Below are 19,246 nucleotides of genomic sequence, written 5' to 3'. Positions count from 1 at the left end.
GTCGACGGCGTATTAGATTCTGAGTTATTTGACAGTAGGTATGTCGTGTGGCGGCGGGACCGCGACTTAGCGCGGACTGGGCAGAGTCGTGGGGGCGGTGTTATTATTGCTACTCGCAGGGAGTTGACTGTTACCCCGCAGCCGACTTTTTGCTCATCAGCCGAGGACCTGTGGGTTTCCTTAACACTCAGGGATCGTTGCGGTGGGCCGGTCAAAGTACATTTATGCGTATTATATTTGTGTAAGCAGAACAATGGTAACACTTTCTCACAGCAGCTGTCTAATTTTTTAAATAGTCTAAATGAAATTATATTGAATCACCCAAATGATAAATATATAATACTTGGTGACTTTAATTTGAGCAGCATATTATGGTCGGCACAGGGGTTGTCATTAGTTCCTTCCAATTATGTGAGTAGCGACGAGTGCACTCTAGTGGATGACCTTCAAACACATAACCTGTGCCAATATAACGGTGTATTAAATGAGTATGGTAAGCTGCTGGATTTAGTTCTGTCAAATGATGTTGTGTGCGTTAGTGAATGTTTTAACGCCCTGGTACCTATTGATCCTTACCACAAAGCATTGATTATCCACATTAAATATTCTATGACTAACAATTTACAACCAGCTTTAAGGACTAAATATCTTTATAATAAGGGTGATTATAATTCTGTTGATAATGAACTGTCAGGTGTTGACTGGGACCTTGAGTTCTCGCAACGTTCCATGGACCAGTCACTGGACTTCTTTTATGAAACATTCAGAAAGGCGAGAGATAAATTTATTCCCAAAAAAACAATTAAACCGAATACGCATCCGGCGTGGTATTCTTTCGGGCTGAAAAAAGCTTTAAAAGAAAAATATAAGTTTTTGAAAAAGTACAAAATTTATAAAAATAAAGCTGATTTAATTTCTTATAACTTACTGAGAGACAGAGTTCGTAAATTGGAGCGGGATTGCTTTAATTCTTATATCAAGTGTGTTGAAAGTAATATAGCTAAGAATCCAAAGCAATTCTGGACATTTATGAAGACGCGTTCTAGTTCCAGCACCATACCAAGCAGTTTAAAATATGGAGACAGACTGGTTAATAACGGTACTGATATATGCGATGCTTTCTCGGACTATTTTTTCTCGACTTTTTCGACGGCAAGTGGCAGTGATCCTGTTGCTGGTTCTGTTTCTGATCCAATCGCGGAAACCACGGCTAGTTTGAGCGGCATTTATGTGAATGCCGAAATGATCGCTAATTTATTACTCAAACTTGACCCTTCTAAGTCAGCTGGCCCTGATGATCTGCCAGCTCAGTTTTTAATAAATTGTACGAGAAGCTTAGTGAAACCTATCTTCTTACTGTTTCAACGTTCGCTTTCGGAATGTTATGTTCCATTATTATGGAAATCAGCTTTCGTTACTCCAGTTCATAAAAAGGGGCCCATAACCGACATTGAAACATATAGACCAATATCTAAATTATGTATAGTATCAAAAGTGCTCGAGAGAATTGTGTCTGATCAAATTTATAATGCTTTAAAAAAATTCTTTTAGCCCGAACCAGCACGGTTTTACTCAACGACGTTCTACTGTGTCTAATCTCGCCCTGCTCAATGATTATGTTACTGAGGCCATGGACAGTGGGTCCCAGGTAGATGTGGTCTATACTGATTACAGCAAAGCGTTTGATAGGATTGATCATTCCATATTAATTTCGAAGCTGTATGCTATTGGCATTCACGGTGACCTATTGAGATGGTTTTCCTCTTACATTAATAATAGAACACAAGCTGTTGTCATTAATAACTACATGTCTGGGTGGGTTACTGTCCCTAGTGGTGTACCGCAGGGGTCTTTGCTCGGTCCATTATTATTTAACGTTTTTGTCAATGATATAAGTAAGTGCTTTATTCACTCGCAACTTCTATGTTTTGCTGACGATATGAAAATTTTCGCGAGGATAGGGTCGAAACATGACTCTGATTTGGTTCAGGCTGATCTTTCACGGCTTGATCAGTATTGTCGGGCTAATAGATTAGGTTTAAACCCATCTAAGTGTTTTGTTATAACTTTTACACGTCAGCGTGAACCGATCGCCACTAATTACACGCTGAAAGGTCATGTCTTGAAAAGGACACCCTTTATGAGGGACTTGGGTGTAATCCATGACTCAAAACTTCTATTTGATAAGCATATTGATGGTATTGTAGGAAGTGCGTTGAGATCATTAGGCTTTATAATGCGTAACTCATCGCAGTTTACTCAAGCAAAAACACTTAAGATTCTATATTGTACTTATGTCAGAAGTAAACTGGAGTATGCTTCTCAAATTTGGAACCCATGTTATAAAACATATATTGACCGAATCGAACGTGTTCAGATGAAGTTTATTAAATACCTATGCTATAAACTTAAATGTCCCTATAAGTCGTCCGATTACATCGAAATGTGTAAAAAACACCATCTCATTCCTTTGCACCAGCGCCGTGATATAGCCGATAATATTTATATTCTGAGCATCATCAATGGTAGTATTGATTGTCCGGAACTGCTCCAGAAGTTGTCGTTTAATACGCCCACACGAATAAGAAGATTTAATCCTCCTATTTTTATTAAATTCACATCAACTAGGTACAGGCAAAACAGCTTTCTCAAGCGAGCGAGCGTTAATTTAAATAATCTGATGAAAGAAATGGACATTGACATTTTTAACTGCAACATTCCATCCGTGAGGCGAAGATTGGCGTCCGGGTTCTTTGATTGAGCGCACCGTTGGTATCACCTTAGATATCTTAGTATCCTTAAGCTTAAGTCTTGGTATACTCTCTCTTTGGGTGGTGCCGTGCTAACCTAATGTAAATTTTTGATACAACCTGCGGAAGTATCATTTAACTTTGTGGTAATATTTGTTTAAAGGAAATAAGTACTATGTGTTGAGGAGTGTAGTAATTCCATTTGAAGTTCTGTGGTGTTTTGTTTGGCATGGTGTGACGTCTGATATGGTGCGCGTCACCTCGTTTAAGTTAAGCTTAAACATGTATACTATGGCTATCTGTGGGATCCTGTAATTGGCTCTGTGTTGCTATTCCTTCTACATATATTGTGTTTTAGCTGTTGGTTCTCCTTAAATAAATAAATAAATAAATAGATACAGCATGGCTACTACGAAACTCGAAGTTCGTGTCGTACCATCCCTCTCGCTCTCGTATTAAATAGTATAAGTGTCAGAGGGATCGCACGATACGAACTTCGAGTTTCGAGTTTCGTAGTAGCCCTTCAGAGTGTTTGTGTATCGTATATTATATACAAACACAAGAAGTAACCAAACAGGTTTTAGTGCTGTGTGGCGATATTGCAATAATTTTTAAGTTTATTGTTAAGTATCTACCACATCGTAAGACATTTTTGAAATTTTGATGAGCAGCAATGTATTAAGTACATACAATAATTGGACGTCACCAAGAGCGACGTTTCGAAAAACAATATAGTGGTCATGTAGTGATCACGACATTGCGTACAAATTAATTTTCACCTCACTAGCTCGAAAAAGCTTTCTTTATCCTTCGAAATCTGCGTGGAAAATAGCTTTTTATCCTCTTGGCTGGAAAGAGTTTTTGACATTCAAACGTTATCGTGAACGTTATAGACTTTATTTATTTATACTAATACAGTCGATGGTTTCAGGCGTTAGGTACTTTGCGAACATCCAAATCAATGAACTACAATATCTCTACCTAGTTATCTTCAAGGTAAAATATAGTAGTTATATAGGTAGTATATTACAATGTCGACTAATATCGCGCAAATTTTTTAAGTTACACCGGAAAACTGTTATTATATTTCTTTAATCTTCCGGGCAATAAAGCGCGACATTTTGATGTCTCTATTAAAGTCTTATGAATTTGTGTCGCGTCTCAACAAAAACACTTGCGTGTCTTTCAAAAGCTAATTCTCTCAGTATGTCGCCAAACGTGTAATTTAATGGGGACCAGGTCGTAACGTAGGCGTTTTTCCCGCGATTTGGGAGAGAATGGCGACGTCTCGCGCCGGGCTTCACCTAACAAGATTGGAGTGCAAAAGCTAATTCCTCGCCCCCTACATAACTTTACACATGTCATTCAGCCGGATACGTTTCGCGGAGTAGTAAAATGCGACACGCCGAATGTGAGGAAAAATTGTTCTCGTAAACTTGGAGTATACTTCGGTACTGGTACTCACATTGCGCGCCTTTCAGTCACAATCACAGGAGTGGATGTGCAATATTTGAACGCTTCCATGCCCTTTGTAGCGCGTTCACATATAATATTGAAGAGTCCGTTTACTCTGATGTATTATAAAGCTTAGTCGCAGCAAAATTGGAAACATTTTACGAGGATTTCATCTCTTTAAACCAACAAGCTATTTCATCTTCACATTTTCAGATCAAATTTTATATGTCGTCTACTTTAAAGCGTGCACTCTCTTAGATCAACAGAAGATACGTATGGACGGCGACAGACGTGCAAACTACTCGATTCGGGTGAGAAACCTGCCCCCATTAACCATTGGTGGCCGCGGGCCCGGAGATGTATGTAAATTCGTCTCCCCATGGAGTCAGCGGCGTTAAACCGACGTGCGAGATTTCCAGGGGCAATATATTGCCGCGAAGCCCTCGTAGGCGCTCGCCAAACAAGATCCAAATAAATATCGGCAGTCGGAACGATTCCGAATGAATCGAATAGCTCGATTAATTGAGTCGGTATCGGTTTGCCGCGAACGAACAATAAACGTGCGTAACGTTATTGATGCGAATGGTATTAAATTGGAATAAATTTTAATTAAAACGGAATAAATTAACAATCTTGTCTAGTTAGTGTAAACGGAGGATTGAAACACGCTCTTAAAAGTTTTTTTTAAACTTGGTAGGGACTGAGAACAGTTTTAAGAAAGTATTTAGTAGTTAATTTATTGAATCAGGCTTACTTTGCGGAGGTCCATATCAATGAACGCGGGTGAGCAAGGAAATTCTTTTAGTTCATTTATTTAGTAGTTATGAAAATATTAAACTGTTATTCCTCATATTAATTTAATATGTTGCTAATTTTGTTGTAGTTAATTAAGTAGGTCTGGAGAGAAACAGATAAGAAAGAAGCACTACTTGGGCAGTAGGTAGGTAATTTAATGCGGTCAAGCAATATCAGACTCGGTGCAGAAGTTTAGTAGTTGTAATAAGATTAACGAGTCCTTCAACGCCTCTATGCATTAAAATATAAACATTCATAATAAGCTTAGAGCTTTACGATGGAATATTTTACATAATAACTAAGCCCATAAAATGACATTCCATAAACCATGACCTGTCTTAAATATTAATTCGCAACCATTCTTATCACCGGCGCGCTGCTTTAGAGCCTTTTTATTCGCTTAACATCGCTTAAGTCAACTCATAAACTTGAGGGTTGATAAAATTGCCTCTTAAGCGACCGGGTGAAGGAAATTGTATCGTCTATGTATTTTTACGGGACCCTAAAATACACACGTTAAATGTGTGGTGGTAATGTACTACTCGTACGGCGTGAGCGTGACACGCACGGACGTATTGTGTGTACCTTATTGTTATCGTTTTTGCTATACGTAAATTGACGTAAGAATGCAATTGACATTAACAGTTGTAACACTAGGATACCGCAAGTGTTGTTACTTAATTCTTAAAACAGTACATAGTGCGTACATCAGAATAAACGATGTAATAAAGTCAAACAAATCACAGTATACCGTTAAGTAAATTTGCGTTTTCCGTTAGTTCTGAGTGAACAATTGAATTTCTTTGCAATGAAATGGCGATTTTAAAAGCCACGTCGTTTATATTGCGATTGTCATGGTAAGTTATGGGCTATCCGGATAGTTTATCGCTTTCACACATACCTTTTGTCAACGCACGTGCACTGTGCATTCAAACCAATTTTATATGTCCCTGCATGCTATAAAGACTGCATATGTTTCGTTAGCATTTCTAGCCTCAACATGTTATGCTCATGCTTGTTGTAGTATCAAATAACAGCAGAATCAAGCAAATCTAAGTGATGAATTAAAAGATTGAACTTGTGTTTGTCCCATCATACAATGTTAAACTAGCTACAGATAGCGGGTGAGTTGAATGCAGTCGGCGCGGCGCCTGAGGTGAAGAGCGGGAGCCTCTCCCCCCGCTATCCACACACCTCCCCTCAGTCGCCCTTAGTGTAGTGCTGTCCTTGATAGCTATCGTACACAAATCGATTGCGTTAAAGCTCATATTGTACCTACCCCGTATTATTTTGTGTTTTAATAACGACTGATCCGAGTTAGTTTCTGTTTTTTTTTGTTGACGGTTTATTCGAGTTACATACATCGTGTTTAGTCACGATGCGACTACGATGGATGAAACAAATAACAGGTTAGGTGCTAAGTCCTGTTCATATTCATAATTATGTGTTTAAAGCGCGAAAATTAAAAAATAATAATAGAATGTGAAAATTAAAATAATATTTCTTTTACAAATTTATTGACATACCTTCTGTATGTCGATAAATTCGCCATCGTTCATTCTAATAAGGTCGCAACACTATCGCATTCCTGAGCTCTGCATTCAACTCGCACGCTATCTGTAGAAGTGTGTGACAACATTATCGCACCTTCGGTAGAACAAGGGCATAATTTCACTTTTTTCTAATTTCCTATCATTTCAAGCTAAAAAAGTTTCGTTAGAACTTCGCTAATTCAAATTTAAATTTATAAATGCGAATACGTATGTAGAGCGTTATTGTAACTGTTACAAAATATGCTATACATTTCTTTATTCTCAGTACATTCAGCTCCTATTCAAAGCCATGATGTGACCTTTCAAAGTTATAAATACCCCTTGATATTAAAACGGAAAACGAGATGGAATATGAATTAATTTCACTTCAATTTGATCATGTAACTATGTCACCGAAACAAACGCCACGAAATAAAGACAGAAAGAAAAGTTTTGCTCAAAAATTTAGATATTAAACCCTTATTAAACCATAGCTTTCCATTGGTCATTTATTATATCCTTTTTATGTACCATCAGTCAAATAAGTGGTCTATCAATTTTTAAACAAGTTCCTATCAAATGAATATGTCGCTAAAGTCGAACTTTCAAGTTGTCAGACACGTCTATTTGCATTATAGTTTTATGACATGCAAATGATTATCAACTTTAGGGTGGTAGACCACATATTTGGCTGATGGTACCCTAATTATTTAGTCCCGATAGAAATGCCGATGGCATAACTATCGTCTAACGTAATTGGCCCAAATTGAGATGTTGACATAGGGCGGCACCTTATGACGAACATTACCGTAATGACGAGAGCTATATCCTTCCACAATGTGTGCTCCACTAATCATTAGGCTTGTCAAAGATTGTTTCCTTCGAGTTGAACGTTTTAACCGCTAAAGCTGCGGGGCTACTACAAAATTCGAAAATCAAAGTAAGTAGGTGTCGTTCTGTTACTCTGACATTTATACTCGTAGTATTTAATACGCGAGTGAGATAGACGGTACAATATGAACTTCGATTTTCGAATTTCGGAGTGGGCCCTCTGTCACGCTAGTAAAAAAGCTACTAAAGGTCGGCAGTGTCGACCTTTAGAATTACACCGCTCGTCTCTATTCATCATCTACTTACACCATAAGAAAATATTATGCGAAATTTGAGCTTTCTAAGTATAATAATTTGCTAGAGTTAGGGCTGAACGTCAGTCACAACAATGTCACTAAGTGAGTCAGACTTCTAAGGTCATAACAACGTCTCTTATGATTACAGGAAACATGGTTGTCTAAAAAATTAGCTGAATCATCGATCAATCAAGTTCAGGCTTTCAGGAAAACCAATGATGTTAGAGAGCCTTTTCGCTATTGAAATAATAGCTCTGTAACATTTGTTCATTTTGCGAAACACGTCGGAGATGGGGAGAGGTAGGAGAAAACACGGGAATGAAAACGTTTTTGCTACAAACAAAAACAGGTCACGTTGTGGCAAGCCACATCGCTGATTTTCAAACCGTTTGCGTTTTAACTATAGTACCTGGCTATGACGTGCTACGGTAGACAGTAGTAGTGCAAACTACCAGCTGCACTTTTTTTTGCGATGTGAAAATGCTTTATGCATACTTTCCGTGGAAAGTTAATGTGGGACTCTCTTTATTTAGCATACCAACTAAAACACATCGAGCGTTTGTCCACTCTGCCGTTATGGATTCTTTCCTTGGAGAGAAGGGTCATAAACGCATTGACCCTATGACCCTCCTGTCCGCTGTATAGAACCGGGTAGTGTGAGTTCTCACCCCCGTTAGCCCTACTGGAGGATCTGTACCACTACCATGAGTTTACAGTGACCGTACTCGATAGCGATGGCGTAAATTATTTGTATGGAGAATTGTACAGCGCCTCTACAAATAATTTACGCCGTCGCTATCGAGTAGTCTGTAAACTCATGGTAGTGGTACAGGCAGTTTACAGCAATAAACTGCGCTTGCCGTCTCCAGCTGCCTGCCCCGGCCCTATACTAAAAAGCGCAAAATTCGAACTTCTTATCTTGCCGTCCCGCCGACGCTTATATTATTTAATACGAGAGTGAGAGGGACGGTACGATACGAACTTCGATTTTCGAATTTCGTAGTACCACCTGAAATTAACCTACTGCACGTCAATGCAACTGTACCACTACCATGAGTTTACAGTGACCGTACTCGATAGCGACGGCGTAAATTATTTGTATGGAGAATTGTACAGCGCCTCTACAAATAATTTACGCCGTCGCTATCGAGTACGGTCACTGTAAACTCATGGTAGTGGTACTGGGCAACCGAGCTACGCTCAAGCTCAAACTCGAACAGTGAAGGAAAACATCGTGAGGAAACCTGCACAAACCTGCGAAGCAGTTCAATGGTGTGAGTGAAGTTCCCAATCTGCTATAGGCCCGCGTGGGAACTACTGCCCAAGCTCTCTCATCTGAGAGGTGGCCTGTGCCCAGCAGTGGGACGTATATAGGCTGGGATGATGATGATGATGTATACTTTAGCATACTTTAAAGATGAGCCATGAAGGAATTGCCTTAAAACTGTTACAACTCCCTTCTTTTAATAGATTTGTACCCAATAAAATCATACTTTTCCTAAGTAACTCAGGGACCGTTGCCATGGCTACAAGCTACACTAAAAAGTTGATGGACCCGACAGATAGGTAATTAATATCAGTAACTGTAGAACACTAAAAGCCAACGACTGGGCTTATGCTTATTAGCATGTGGGCAGAGTCCGACACCGAAACTTATAACATCCGAACGGTGAAAACGCGAATAACAATTAGTGTTAACAAATAGTTTGACATCGCGCAAATTGAACCCGTGGACTAACCCTCCAATAATTTCAATATTAACATCCTTTGATACAGAAGTGAAGCCATTTTAATCATATAGCATCTCGTTTTATTTGCAGTAAATTTATGAGTTTAAAATAGTTTTATTGGGATGTTAAAACAACTAAACGAATTACCTACTCTCTGAAATATTGATAAATATTTTATCCGTTTATTTGCTATTTTATTGGTTTGTCGTATACACAATATCAAATTACTGCCTCCGACGTGTGCTTTGTGTATTATTTACGAGATATTCGTATCACTTTAATACTGTTAGCAAAGTACACAACGTACATTATTGCGTTAGTAATTATTTGCAAATACAGTCAACATTCATTATTTCATTTAAACAGTGAAATAGGGAAGATTGAAGTGTTTCTTCATAATATGAGTATTATAAATTCTAGAATAGAATAACGTAATACCTTATTCCTAATCTCTCCGAAGTTACCCCAATTCGTGTTAGCACTTAAACTTCGACAACGTTTAATAAGTGTTTAAAACATGTTTATTCATCAGAAACATTTTAGGCATATCTTAGACGTGTTATGTGTCTTGTTGTCAGAATGTATTGGTCTTATCTTAATATTCTCTCACTTTTAATAGGCAATATAATAGGTAAATAACCATCCTTCTTCGCTGTCGGGTAATAAATATCACGGGACGATTCACTCAAATCCCAAAGCAGGCAAAGCTTGTGTTATGGGTACCTACCAGGCAGCAGACAAACATGCTTAAATAGATCGATACAGAACCAACAAAGCCCAAGAACAAACATTCGTATTTTGCAGCAGATAAACATACCTACTTAAATAGGTAGGTGTAGGTGCATTTTTCATACATAATATCTGCCCCAATCAGTTTATCCCTGATAAACGTCAAGCTTTGTTGTCAGGCTGTATAATAAGTAGGCTCGACTGTCATCAAAATCATAATATTGTAGAATTCTAAAGAAGCCAAGACATTTTTAAGGCAGTCTAGACGTGCAATAAATATCTGCGATCCATCAATAGGATAAATACTAATGGTTTTCAGTCTCATGTGTCTTACTTCGTACTCATATTTGTCAACATACGCTAGACTACACAATCAGTAAATATCACAATATGTGATAAGATAGATATCTGTAGACTAAAATATTTATTGTACGTCTAGCCTTTGCCTAACAGTTCAACTACAGAAGCTTTTTATCATTATGGATTCGGGATTCTTAACTAATGCCACATCAATAAAATGAAACATTTGAATACCCATATCGAGTTATCAAATAGAGAAAATAGTGACGTATCTATAGAACCTTTTGATTTGTGAACAACACCGTAGAACGTTCTCATAGTGTCATTGTCAAACAATAGAATATCATTATGACTCATTCTGTAAAAAGATTCTACAGTAGGTGACAGCAGGGCTACTACGAAACTCGAAGTTCGTGTCGTTCGGTCCCTCTCGCTCTCGTATTAAATAGTATAAATGTCAGAGGGACCGCACGACCCTGCTGTTCACTTGGTTCGATAATACCCATGATGTTGTTGCCCTATCAGTTGTCCAAAATGACGTATACGACATACAACTTGCTGTCCAAAAATTCCTCTATATTTATCGTTTGCTCCACAAAATACACACTAAAGCTTCTACGATAAACTTGTACGTGCAAAATTCGCACGTATAAAATAAAACAAGTAAAATATCGAGTCGCTGTCACGGAACGATACGCGCGTTTTACAAGTACATAAATGCCAATATTATATACCAGCTGATGCAGTAAATAAAGTATACGGTCAGGCTGTTTAAAGAGTATGAATACGTATTACTTATTATTTATTTTAGTAAAGAAGAAGGTTTTTTAGGAAAATCGATAATTTTCCATTATTAAAACAACAGTCTTTATTGACTGATTTGTTTGTTAAAAAACCGATCTTATGTGAATCCCAAAGTAAAGGTCGTGACTGTTACTTCTTAAACAGCACAACCGGTTTAGATGAAATATGGTGTGGGGATAGTTTGAGACCTGGGAAAGGACATAGGATAGTTAGATATAGGTAGATAGGCGATAAACGAATTCTTCGCAGACGGAGTCAAGTCAACAGCTAGTTTCGACACATAAGATTTTCATTCCTTCACAAAAACGCCTTTCATCAAGGGTAAACTTGAATATAAAACAAATTTACCTTTGAAGGGCTCTCTTTCAGCTTTGAGCTATCGAATTGTTTGTTGGAGCGGAGCATCACAAAGCCAGGTCCCCGGAGACTGCAGCGGCCTTTTGGAAAATTAACGTGTCTGCGCAAACCTCCGATGTTTGCTGTGCACACGGGAGCATAACTATTATAGGCTGTGTCAGCCTGGTAACGTGTATTAAGTAAGTTTTTAAAACAGCCCTGAAAAACTTTATGACTCTAAGCCCAGTGGTTGTGATTTTGAGATTATATACCTAATGCCGTGGACATAAGTAGCCTATGTTGTATTCTAGATATCGTTATCTATGAATCTAATTGTGTCTATAAGTTTCATCCAATTCCGCCCACGTCTTTTTATGGTGTAGGAGTAACAATACACACACACATATATACATAATATACTCTCAACCTTTGCATTTATAATACATATTACTAGGATTTAGGTGGTGGTGATAAAGTCAAATAGTAATAAAAAAAGTTTTTGCTCATTTTAATAATTAAAAGACAAGTAAACATCTACATTTTTTGTTTAATTGACAAAAAAAATGGGTAAGTAGGTACGATGTTTTTAAGACACTGTAGTTGCTGGCTTTAACATAACATTACAATTTAGCAGTAAGTCCAAATGACATCAGTGAGAGGGTAGAACCAATTTTCATTAATTTATTAAAAATCATCATCATCATCATCAGCCTTAAGACGCCTACTGCTGAACAAAGGCCTCCCCCATAGACCGCCGCAATGAACGACAACTCGCCACTTGCATCCACCGGTTTCCACCTGCTAGGATAGGAGGCCTGCCAACGCCTCGTCTTCTGGTTCGTGGTCGCCACTCGAGAACTTTTCTCCCCCAACGGTTATCTGTTCTTCGACCGATGTGGCCCGCCCATTGCCACTTCAACTTGCATATTTTTCCAGCATGTCAGTGACTTTAGTTCTTCGACGAATTTCCGTATTCCGGATTCTATCGCGCAAAGAAATTCCAAGCAGAGCTCTAGTTATTAAAAATATGAAACCAAATTTTCATTGAGTTTAACGTAAAAGTAACGATAATTGACAATTTTGAACATGAAACTACCGTGAGACTCACTCATATTAAATATAATGACCCGGATAACTCACGTCTTAAATCGAGTTTAGCTCGACATGTTTCGGGCTAATCCGTAGCCCTTCGTCTTCGGAGCAACGCGAGTGAGCGGCGGCACGCAGTGCGCGTGTTGCAGCAGCCGCTGAGTCGCGTTGCTCCGAAGACGAAGGGCTACGGATTAGCCCGAAACATGTCGAGCTAAACTCGATTTAAGACGTGAGTTATCCGGGTCATTATATTTAATATGATAATTGACAAAATTATAAAAAAGAAAAAAGTAAAAAAAAGTAGTATTTTCAAACTAAATTAAATCTAATAATCCCCTGTGCTATTGTGCCCAAATCAAAACGTCGCACCGTTTGTTCGTTGAATCCTAACGATGTGAATTCGTTGTTCGCAAGCATACGAGTCAAATATAAATATAAAGAAAACAAGGAGTATTTAAAAACATTTATTCGTAAAATTTTACAAGATTAAAACATTTTTTTAATTATATTTACTTGTTCAGCTCTGATCAAAGGCTACATAGCTCCTCTAATAAAAATATATCTACTGAAAAGAAAATATGTAGAGCTGAAGTTAAACTTTTTTATACCCTTACATAGATGTTCTGTTTCAATAAACAGAACATTGTTTGAATAAATCTTTTATTTCAAAGCAGAAAAACGATAAATTATAATTTAAAAACGGCTTTACAGGTATTACACACATAATTATTCTGATATTTTTCAATATTTCATAAACCTATTTTGCTTATAACCACCCAATCGTGGTATTCATAACATATTTCCATCATATCATACCTCGCGTATCTTATCAGGACAGTGACAAACGTGTCTTATTAAGATAAGATAAGGTAGGATAAGATAATTTATTACAACAATAGATACAATGATTTACAAAATTCTATGTAACACTTTTGTTTGCACTAGGGTTAAAAAAGTATAAAATAAAACATTAAATTTAAAAAATCCCGACTGCCTTAGAAACTAAAAGGAAGAAAATAAGTCTAGTGGTCTAGAACTCAGTCAAGTAGCTAATTTGAAGTTCAACAGTCGAGACCCATTCAAATTGTGACCAGCTCAAAAATTCTCGACCCCCACTGTTCCCCCCGACTGTTGAACATTGAATTAGCTACTTTACAGAGTTCTAGACTGCTAAACTTATTTTCTTCCTTCTAGTTTTTTGGGCAGTCGGGTTTTTGATTTTTAAAATTGAATGTTTTATTTTATTTATTGACGATTTACTTCTCTGTGTTTCAGTAGTTTTAAATTATTATAATAATTTAGTTATTTCAAGTAATAAAACTCATAGCAATCAATTAGGTAGCTAAACATATAGACTAAACGCTATAGACTTTTATTTTCTTTAAAAACGAATTAATGTTTATAAACGGTCTTTAAAGAAAATAAAAGTCTATAGCGAATAATTATTGGAGAAGACACATTAACTTATATATTAAGAAGTGTTCTATCAGACCGCATTTTTAATTTTCATTACATTTTTATGGAATAATCGAGAAAAACTAATAAAAATGCAACGTTGCCAGCTCAGGTATAAACGCTCTTAAAGAGAAAGTAAATATAAACAATATTAATGTAATTCGTCTGAAGTTAAGGATTTAAAATAAAAAAAATAGTACCTATTGCTTAAACGCTCTTGTTGGCGAAGCGAAAGTTCTAAATATCTGAACATGGTCCCTTAGGGTGCGCTTCTATTGAAGCAGAGCGGAGACATAGAATCCACTAATCGAATTATAAGGGGAGCGGGGCAGTAGGTATCTGAATTCAAACTATTGTGTTTCATTGAATACTGGGGCTGCCAGTGTAAATTTTTGCCATTATGTAACATTTTTGTAATTATAATCCTTTTTTTTACTATTGATTTTAGTTTTCAGTGTATTATTAATAGTGTAGCGTTATTCAGCAAGAATATCAAACGGAAAAAATCAGAAATACCTACACTTACCGTACTGCTTACCTATTTCTTATTAACTATTTCAGATAATCACACATATACATTGCTGGCAGCTCTTGAATTGACATTAGCTAATAAAGTGGTCGGCAAATCCAATCCTAATGTCCATTGAAACTATTGAAACACATAGTAATGTATAATCAATCATTCGATCGATTCTTCATGATATGTAGAATTTATTACAATGTCCCCAAGCACCCTAAATTAGTCCAAAGTCATGTTTACATCTTAATTGCTCATTCTGCCCGCTTCGATACTGTTTCTATACGGCCAGCAATAGCGGTGTTAAGCTCTTTAATCTATGGTTAAGTAGGAGGAGTTAGGAGACCCTGTTGTGACAAGGGTGAAAGTTTGTATAATCCTGACTCCCTGACTCGCGAAGTTAAGAACAGTCTCCAATGAACCGTGTGAACTTTGTAAATTACGCATGGGTAAGAGGCAAGAAGTGCGGATTAGTTGAGTAAATCGGGCATGGTTTCCGTCATTTTATTATATGCCTTTTTTTATTTTGAGAGAGAGGAAAACGAGCTTGCGGGTCGGGTTTTTTAAAAGTTAGACATATTGAGAAACGCCGGTTTCTCAATATGTCTAACTAATATTGGGAATCTGACATAAAGCGTCCAAAAGTGTGGGTCATCTGATGGGAAATGATCACCACCGCCTATGAGTACCAATGACTGAAGGAGAGTCATTGGTCTGTTGGCGGCTTTTAAAGAACTTCTGACAATCGTCGCTGCCCCGATTTCTGATAAAAATATGATAATAAAAATTATATACTCAGCGGCACAAAATTTGGCCCACTTTACCACAGAATAACTAATAGTACTATTCCGACTGACTCTACGTACAAAATGACCTGTACTTCATACCGTTTTTTTACCGCTCTCTCTTTACCGTAAAGTTCGCGGTAAATTTTAAATCATAATTTCGCACCTAACTCTCGAAAACTCAAAGGGGCAAGTCCGGATTTGAACCCAAGATCCTCTGCTACAGAGGCCGTAGGTCATTGTGTAGGTTTGCTACAACACCTCTACCGACTTGCTTCTATCAACGTTTTGTTTTGTTTGAAATTTTTCAGTGGGGTTCAAGAAATTTGCCAATATTGTCCAAAGTAAACCCCTAACATTTGCTACGTTTAAATGAAAGACGCACTATGCTGAGCTGAGACCGCTTCGCGATTTCTCAATTACCTTCTTATGATTATTATTTATTATATACTTGTTTATTTTGTGTTGTATGTAATTTGCGAAGTGCGAATAAACGTTTCTATTCTATTCTATTCTATTTAAACAAAATTTCTGTGTACGACTCCGATATTCCACAGATCGTTTACGTTGAAACAGGATACAGTTTTATAAAAGCTCCGATTTGTAAAACTAAGTTTGGATTCGATTTCTGCAGATATATTTTCTATAAGTCGATATCTAACGTGCCTACACGAGGCGGTACGTGGATAGAATCCCACCCGCCAGACGGCGATGAAATTGTCAATTTAATGCTTAAATTTTATACGATTTGTTCAGCCTATTTCTATATATTTTACAGTGAACTAGTGGCTGCCCGTGACTTTGTCTGCATCTTTATTTTTAACCCCCGATGTAGCTCTTAAAAGGATGGACCGATTTATTTATTTATTTTTTAATGTAAAAGCGTATTTTCTTGCGGGTAGAAAATTATTTTCATGGTTTTTTGTAGCCGGTTAAATTTTTTGTCATAATGTTTTTTTATTTTTCCAAGTTAGGTTAAATACTGAGATATAAAGTACACTTTTCTAAAATTAAAATAATTGTTAAAATTCGTCATGTTCACTGTACTAACAGTACTGAAATTGTACTGTACTGACAGTAGAAATTATACCTTCTTTTACTTTACTCGTCCACGAATTGCTGTTCCCCGGCCTCAGCTGTAATGTACTATTTTTCATTCCTCCCCATATATTTTTATCGCAGACGCCATATTGAAATATTATATACCTTATGTCACTCCGCCAGTATGATGAATCCAATGATCATATACTATGTTAAAATCCGTCCAGCCGTTTAGGCTGCAGCGAGGACCAAGGAAATGGGCATAACATACCCACGTACATACATACATACATACATTTATCAAAAGTGTTTTTCAATAAAAAGACACGTCAAGATCGCTTTCATTCTTTCTAGTGTTAAATAAACGAAGTATTGGTATTTACGACACTCACGAGATGTTGAACTCGAGTTACGTAACGAGTTAACTGGATGAAACAGAGAGATTTTTCAAAGTTTTTACCAATCTATTCCCTCACATTCGCACTAATAGTATAAAAAAATGGAGTAGACAAGCAAATGATATTTTTATTAAATATAATGACCCGGATAACTCACGTCTTAAATCGAGTTTAGCTCGACATGTTTCGGGCTAATCCGTAGCCCTTCGTCTTCGGAGCAACGCGACTCAGCGGCTGCTGCAACACGCGCACACAGAACGCGCACAGACAACACCCGGTTTAGCACCTATCCCACTAATATTATAAAGCTTGTAGGTAAGTCTGTTTGCTTGTTTATTTGTTTGTTACTTCATCACGTCTAAACTGAAATTCGGTATACAGATAGTTTGAAGCCCGGAGAAGGACAAAGAGTGGGTTTCGTCCCGGAAAATTGCATAGTTCCCGCGAGATGGCGTTAAATGAATTCTACGCGGACAGAGTCGCGGGTAACGGCTAGTAATAAATATATGTTATATCCCCAATGCATTTCGGTAGAATTTGGGGACAAACGTAATTTTGTACATATTATACAACCCCATTCCACTTTTAACCCCAAAACAGCTTTCAATTTTCGTCGTGCAGATTGGGGACCAAATCGCGATACACTTCCGCAAATTTGGTTCCCTTTTGCGTGTTTGTACCGTAAAACGAAAATGAATGAAGGCACACGGCACAACGCGGTGTTATTTGGCCGGGCAAGGTTCGGCCACTCCGCCGGCGGCGGTAGGGTAAGCATTTGAGCCCCAACATTCGTTTGTACCTTTTTTTAACCCTTTATAGTACTTTTATTCAATTGAGGACACATTTGATGGGATCGCATCCTGAATAATATTTGCGTGTTAGCCAGATTGGATTGTATTATGTAATTTGGCTTTGTTTTGTCGTCACTGTCATTTTTCTTAAATATTCAGTACCTGGGTGATCCAGCTTTGCTCGGGTTAAAACTCGATTTTCCGAAAACCCCTACGTACCAGATTTCATCGAAATCGTTAGAGCCGTTTTCGAGATCCCCGACATATATAAGTACAATAAAACCAAATACATAGAACAAAAACAAATAGAGAAGGGTATCCGACCCCTTGTCTCTGTTTGTTTTTGTGTAGAAATTAATTTCATAGATCAAACGCATGTATACATATTAATAAATAATCCGCAAATTAATTAAAACAATTTCAAGTGAACATGTTGCAGCAGAAAACTTGAGGAAATAGCGCTTGAATTTGAAAGGCGGGAAATATTAATTAATAAGCCCGTTTACAAGCGCCGGAAAACCGCAAGATGCCAGCGGAAGGTAGCTCGTAAATATTGCCCATGTTTATTCGACTGTTTACAATGTTAACAAAAAGAGTTTGTAAAGTAATTAACCAACTCCATCCATCAACTGAACTAAACTAATAAAAACAGCAACTAAAACTAATTATAAATGTTTGTGCTCCGGGACAGGTGGGTGCTTCCTTACGCACACAGCTACACCACAATTACTTTAATTAATTATGGCCAAGTTTCACAATACCGAAAGCATAAATTTAAACTCGAAGACAACCGATCAAAAGCGAGTACTCATTAGTTAAATTGAAACGCGATCGCCTTCATAACGAACTCAATTGACCTCGCGTTTCAAGATTTGACAAATATAACTTCCTCTTTCTTTGTTTAATAAAGCTTCATAAACAGCGTATTATTTTATGATCTTTACTGCAATACCTATTTGTTGTATAAATTAAATTTACATTTTGAAATACTTTCAAACGTCATTCGCAGTTTGTAACAAAAGAAGGGAAAGAGTTCCGTTGTCTGTGTTCAGAGACATTTCTTTGCAAAGAACTACGACTTCATTGTAGTCAAGAGAAAGAATAGACTGACAAAGTTGTGCTAGTTTTATAAAAACAACTTTTTTTTTCAGTGCATAATTTCAACGCATTATGCAGCCACGAAAAATTGTTAAAAATATTTTACTAAAGAACATTTAGGTAGAGAAAATTATCATTGTTGATGACTATGATGTGTTGCGTTAACTTCTAGAAACCTTCAATAGAAAATTTAAAGTGTAATTAAACAAGGTTTTTTGGAACCTAAAACAGTCGACGACAAAGGTAAAAACCTCTCAAAATATATGTTTAGGTAGAAAGGTAATCAATTGGAAGCGACGTATAACTTAAGTGTCAAATGAAAGCAATAGGCCCTCCGGCTAAGTTACACAATAAGGGTCGGATTCCGGCCCAACTTGTTTGAACAAAACTTCGAGGTGTTGCGTGCGGTTTTTCGGTTTTATCGCGGAACTTTTGAACTTTCCTCGAGTACTTATCTCATCATTATAAAGTTTGAAACAAACTCAAACACTCATAAATGGGTTTTTGATCG

General features: G+C 37.3%; 1 protein-coding gene across 3 annotated transcripts in view; it reads right to left on the bottom strand.

The window, feature by feature from the left end:
* LOC141437673 (uncharacterized) overlaps window positions 1-19,246 on the bottom strand; it is a 73,381-nt gene that overhangs the window by 7,433 nt on the left and 46,702 nt on the right. The window lies entirely within an intron of this gene.

This window comes from Choristoneura fumiferana, chromosome 18 (assembly GCF_025370935.1).
Source record: "Choristoneura fumiferana chromosome 18, NRCan_CFum_1, whole genome shotgun sequence".
NCBI classification, from domain to species: domain Eukaryota; kingdom Metazoa; phylum Arthropoda; class Insecta; order Lepidoptera; family Tortricidae; genus Choristoneura; species Choristoneura fumiferana.
The sequence above is the reverse complement of the archived record's forward strand: the minus strand, read 5'-3'. Positions and strand labels throughout refer to the sequence as shown.